The sequence below is a fragment of the Triturus cristatus genome, chromosome 3_1 (genome assembly GCF_964204655.1).
Source record: "Triturus cristatus chromosome 3_1, aTriCri1.1, whole genome shotgun sequence".
In the NCBI taxonomy this organism is placed as follows: Eukaryota; Metazoa; Chordata; class Amphibia; order Caudata; family Salamandridae; genus Triturus; species Triturus cristatus.
The window spans coordinates 927448208-927454272 of record NC_140583.1 but is presented as its reverse complement, the minus strand read 5'-3'; the positions used below and the strand labels follow the sequence as shown (position 1 = coordinate 927454272).

The 6065-nt window shown below is 45.0% G+C and overlaps 1 non-coding gene across 1 annotated transcript; it reads left to right on the top strand.

Moving 5' to 3' along the window:
• Positions 1 to 1619: 1619 nt before the first annotated feature.
• Positions 1620 to 1772, top strand: LOC146861289 (5.8S ribosomal RNA). Its single transcript, XR_014979459.1, has one exon. It is a non-coding gene; the product is annotated as a 5.8S ribosomal RNA (ribosomal RNA).
• Positions 1773 to 6065: the final 4293 nt, after the last annotated feature.

Here is a 6065-nt window from a genome sequence, read left to right as displayed (position 1 = left end):
ACTGCATCGTGTAGACGCATGGACTCTGACAGATTGGTTTGCTGTAATAAAGGATATGATAATGCTGCATGGAGCCAGGCCTCCATACTGTTAGCAGACATGGGTGTATTGCCATCGAAATGTAATTTACACACACAAGACAAATGTATCAGTGCTGAGATCTTTGTATTGCTTTGTTTACAAAAAAAAAGTTATAAAAAAAAAAAAATGTTATGTAATAGGACGCGTCACGCAGGCTGCTCAGGGATAAATTACCAAATAATGCTAACTAACTACTACCACTATTTTAGTGACAGGAGGAGACAGGTCAGCCTGACAGGGCAAAGGAAAGGACTGGAGTCTTCCCTATCTGGATTACCTACCTAACTTAAATTCTTTAACCTAACCAGCCCAAGTGAGCGCAAAGTTGCAAACAAGTACGATTAGTTCGTAGCTCTGACTTGAGCACATGTCTGGAAGTAACAATCACAGAATATAAGATTTTTAAACATAGGTTACCTGCATGTAAGCAGCAGTAGAAGCATGTTAGCTATTTTCAGGAAAAATAATATTCTCAATATAACACAGAACAGAAGAATATAAAGTAGTAATATTAAATAGCTACTCACCAAGCCCCGGGACCTCAACACCTAGCAGGTCCAGCAGGTCCTGCTCCTGGTCCAGGATATTGGACCACCGGTGCGTCAATTGGTTATTGGTGCGCCTGGCCCCCGGAGCAGCAAAACACTGCCCGGCTCATCCTTCACCACTGTCGGTGACGCCCCCGGAGCCCATAGCCAGACCCAGGCCTGCTGTCTGCTGCCAGGGCTAAGGGGATGTGGTGCTGCACAAAAATAACAGTGCGGCCACCTCCGCCTCACTGAATAGGTGCCGAGGCTGCACCCCTTGTGGGTGTCGCCTTCCGCAAGGAAGGCGGTCACGACTCAGACTCCGGGTCTTGCTCTTACTCTTTGGCATGGTTCTGGGATAGGTGGGGATGGAAAAGATAGGAGCTAAGAAAGTAAGTGAAAGAAATGAAAAAAGCAAGTAATAAAAAAAAGAGTGAAAAACGCAGTACAAAACACACAAAAGTTAGAAAAAACGCAAAATATAGAATCAGGAATAGAGAGGGATAGATAATACATATAATAGATCATAAAAAAGTTTCTAGAAAAAAGGATTGAAAAGATACAGGGAGGATAGGAAACCAGGCCCCAGAACCATAGCAAAAAGTGAAGAACAAGATGGCCGCGCTCATTGGCGACCGCATGGGTAAGTTTGTGCGATATTAAACGAGCATGCAAAATGCGTCCCCAAACATGCAATACGTGTACCCGAACAGGAAAAAAGGCCTCGCAAAAAGGCAGAAGAAGCAACTCTGCATGCTCGCGGAACTTCACGAAGCTCGTGGAGTTTTTTTGAGACTTCGCAGAATTCTGTGTAGCGCTAGTATGCGAACTCTGCCCAGGATTACTGGTAATGCTTTTTTTCTCCCAACTGTTCAGTCTGACTCCCAGAGGGGATGCCTTGAACGGGGCGCCCGGGCTGTCTCGCTGCATTGGTGGTGGACGGATGGCGTCACTTTCCTCCCGGCTCTCCTGCGCCTGCAGGTGGGCAAATGTTTTCAAAAAGTTACCTGTGACTCTTGGTGGTGGATCACTCGGCTCGCACGTCAATGAAGAACACAGACAGCTGTGAGAATTAGTGTGAACTGCAGGAAGCATTGATCATCGACACTTCGAAGCACCTTGCAGCCATGGGTTCCTCCCGGGGCTACACCTGTCTGAGGGTTGCTTGATTGTCAATCACCTGGGGCCGTCGCAGGGTTAGCTCCGATTCCTTTTGTACCCCCACAAGGTCAGACCGTTCGATCACCCGTGGCAGGGTCCCTCACCGGATCCTGTCGCGGAGGTATGCCACCGGCAGTCCTAGTCCCGCTTCCCGCATCAGAGGGGAAGGGGTGCCAGTGACCGGTCTGCCATGGCCCGTCCTGGGGCACCTGTGTGCGTGCTGAATGTGGCTGTCTGTGGTGTCTTATCGGCTGCCCGCGCACACTTGCCTCAGGTGCCCACCTCTGCGGCTGACTTCCCGGTAAGGGGGAACCCCCTCCAGATCTGATCTGGGAAAAGAGGGCACACACTGCCAGGATGCCAGGCCCCTGCTCTGGCAGGGGCCAGCCATCCCTGGCTCCACCCAACGCTTCTGCATTTTTCTGACTATGACCTCAGATCAGACTTGGCGATCCACTGAATTTAAGCATATTACTAAGCAGAGGAAAAGAAACTAACCAGGGTTCACCCAGTAACGGTGAGTGAAGAGGGAAGAGCCCAGCACCGAATCCCCGGCGGCGGGCATTGGAAATGTGGCGTACAGAAGACCGACTCCCGGGCGTCGCTCACAGGCCCAAGTCATTCTGAATGAGGCTCACCCTACGGACGGTGTTAGGCCGGTGGTGGCCCCCGGCATGCTGAGATCCGGCCTTCTCAGAATAGGGTTGCTTGGGAATGCAGCCCAAAGCGGGTGGTAAAATCCATCTAAGGCTGAATACGGGCGCAAGACCGATAGCCAACAAGTACCATAAGGGAAAGTTGAAAAGAACTTTGAAGAGAGAGCTCAAGAGGTTCGTGAAACAGTTGAGAGATAAACGGGTGGGGTCCGTGCAGTCCGCCCAGAGGATTCAACACGGCGGGAAGGTCAGTGGCCTAGGAGTTCAGGATCCCCTCTTCAGGATCGGCGCCTGGGCCCTACCTGCCCCAGCAGGGTGCATTTCCTCCACGGCGGTACCCCGCGACTGGCTCCGAGTTGGCTGGGAAGGCTTCGGGTAGCAGGTGTCCCTCTGCTCTGGCGGAGGGTGTTACAGCCCTCCTGGCAGAAGCTTTTCCGTCTCCCATACCCTGCTGTCACCAGCACTGAGAGTCATGGGGCTAAGCCGCGATGAGTAGGAGGGCCGCTGCGGTGCACATGGAAGCCCGGGGGGAGGGCCTGGATGGAGCCGCCGCAGGTGCAGATCTTGGTGGTAGTAGCAAATATTCAAACGAGAACTTTGAAGGCCGAAGTAGAGAAGGGTTCCATTTGAACAACAGTTGAAAATGGGTCAGTCGGTCCTAGGAGATGGGCGAGCACCGTTCGGTAGGGACAGGCAATTGCCTCTGTTGCCCTTGGCTGATCGAAAGCGAGTAGGGTTCAGATCCCCGAACCCAGAGTGGCGGAAACGAGCGCCCTCACGGCATCCAGTGCGGTAACACAAACAATCCTGGAGAAGCCGGCGGGAGCCCCCGGCAGAGTTCTCTTTTCTTTGTAAAGGGCAGGGCACCCTGGAATGGGTTTGCCCCATGAGAAGGGGCCGAGCCTTGGAAAGCATCACGGTTCCGGTGGCAAAGGAAGACGCGATGGAGACGGATGGAAGCCCGGGGACGCCGCCGATAAGGTAAGGTTATTTAAAATTGTATTTATAATGCTTTTTAATGTTTTTTAATACTGCAGGCGGGAGGCGAGCAGGAGGCGTGCGGCGCATAATGGAGCTATGCAGAGAGTGCAGAGATTGGTTCCATCTCCGTGCCTCTCCGCGTAGGTCCCTTATCCAAATTACGCCCACCCCTAAAGAAATTCAATGAAGCACGAGTAAACGGCGGGAGTAACTATGACTCCCTTAAAAGACTTACATTTTTTGTTGAATTGAATACGAGACAAAAAGGCTTAATGAAGGTGAGAGGTTGTCTCGAAAATCTGACTCTTCTGCAAAATATCATAAAAGGGGGACGAAAGAACATAAACTCATTAGCAGCAGTGTTCATAGATATCTCAAAAGCCTTTGACTCTGTCAGCCATGGTCACATTTTACAGAATCTTGCAAGGCACATAGTTCCATCATACATCAGAGACATAATAAAATACTTATACACTGACTCAACAACATTTTTTAATGGTAAGAACAGCGAAACAACTCCTGAAATAACAATGAAATCTGGGGTTAAACAAGGTGACTCTTTATCACCACTGCTATTTAACATTGTCATGGATCCTCTGATCTGTGATCTTCAGAAAGACGGCAAGGGCTTCTCATTTGGATCTGATGGCCTCATTGCGCAAATCACCGCTCTAGCTTTTGCCGATGACAACGCAGTACTCAGCAACACCTGGGAACAAATCTGAAAATCATAGAAAAATTCTGTAAAACAACAGGATTTAAACTTAATGTGAAAAAGACACATGGATTTTATATATGTCACCATAAAGGTAAAATCCTGATTAGCAGCTGTAAACCATGGCAATTTGAAAAACAAAACATTGAAAACATTCATCCAGGAGAAAGTGAGAGATATCTCAGATTTAACTTTGATCCACACACTGACCATACAAGCAACAACAAAATCAATGAGGTTCTTGTTAATTGGGCTCAAAAACTTGGTAATCTACCACTTAAGCCCACACAGAAAATAGAACATTTGTGTCAGTACTTGATCCCAAAACTGTCATTTAAATTGGAAATGACTGGAACAGAAGCTAAATTTTCAATATTCTGGATCAAACAATAAAAACGTATGTCAAACTTTTTCTACAGCTACCTGCATACACATGTGGTGGTCTCCTATACTCAAAAAGATCCTTTGGGGGCCTCAGTATACCAAAACTATGTACAACAATTGGTCTAAACAAAGTCAATAGTTTAATATATCTCAGGGCAGCTCCAGATCTGTACATAGCTCACTCATTCCTGTATGCAGGAGAAGTAATCAATGACAAAATTGAAAACATCATCAAAACACACAAACTCAACATTTTAGATAGTAAGTTTCTGATTTATGATTTGAATTTGTTAGCAACATATGATTGGAGAAAAGAAGAATTTGAGAAATAGGCAAATCTCCCTGTCCAAGGTGATAGTATAATATACTTAGCAAGTAATCCAACCTCAAATTTCTGGATCAGCAAGCATTACAAAATTTAAGAAAATCAGTACATAGCTGCGCTGATGTTGAGAGCAAATGTCTTGTAAACAAGAGAAACCATCACTAGGGGAAGAAATCGTACATTTGCTACATGTAGATACTGCAAAGAAGTTTGGCGAAACAATTTCACATATTTCAGGTGTATGTCCCAAAACCAAGGAAATAAGGGTAAAAACATAGAACAAAATGTTGGAATTGCTCATTGATGGAGCAAAAAGGTATGGATGGATGGCATATAGGGAACCTCATGTAAAGAATAATCAAGGTGAACTACAAAAACCAGATGAAGTGTTTACCAAAAATGGTACAGCTGTAGTGACTGATGTTTCAATTTGTTATGAAAACTCACAAAATTCCCTTGAATTAGCATTTGAGAGTAAAGTTAAATACTATCAGGATCTGTCACAGCAAATCAAAGATCTTACCGAATGTAACACTGTAAAATTTCATGGCTTTATTGATGGATGATGTGGTATTCGGCCTCAATGTAATGAGGTTGCTCTGGCTGATCTAGGGGCCCGATTCACAGAACTATCTTAAGACAAAATCCTAAACTTACTACTTTTGGTATTCACAGAAGTTAGGATTTTGTCTTAAGACAGACTTAAGACACACTTAAGACAGACTTAAGACAAAGTTAAGACAGACTTAAGACAGACTTAAGTTAGGATTTTGTCTTAGGTTTGTCTTAAGTCTGTCTTAAGTCTGTCTTAAGTTTGTCTTAAGTCTGTCTTAAGTTTGTCTTAAGACAAACTTAAGACAAAATCCTAACTTCTGTGAATACCAAAAGTAGTACGTTTAGGATTTTGTCTTAAGTTAGTTCTGTGAATCGGGCCCATAGTCTGCAAATGTCATTCCCATTCAAGAAAAATATTTGCCTGACTATTTTAATGGACACTCTTAAAATGTTGATTCATTAATATTTAAATGTGGTTAAACAGTTACATAATAGTTTATAGTTGACACAGGAATTAGTATGGATGTGAATTTTCTAGATGTGAATTTTCTAGAATTTTTATAGATGTGCATTTTCTAGTTAGATGTGCAATTTGTAGATGTGTATTTTTACAGATGTATTTTTATAAGAATTTAGATACAAATGTGTACATCATGATTATTGAAATGTCTTGAATGAAG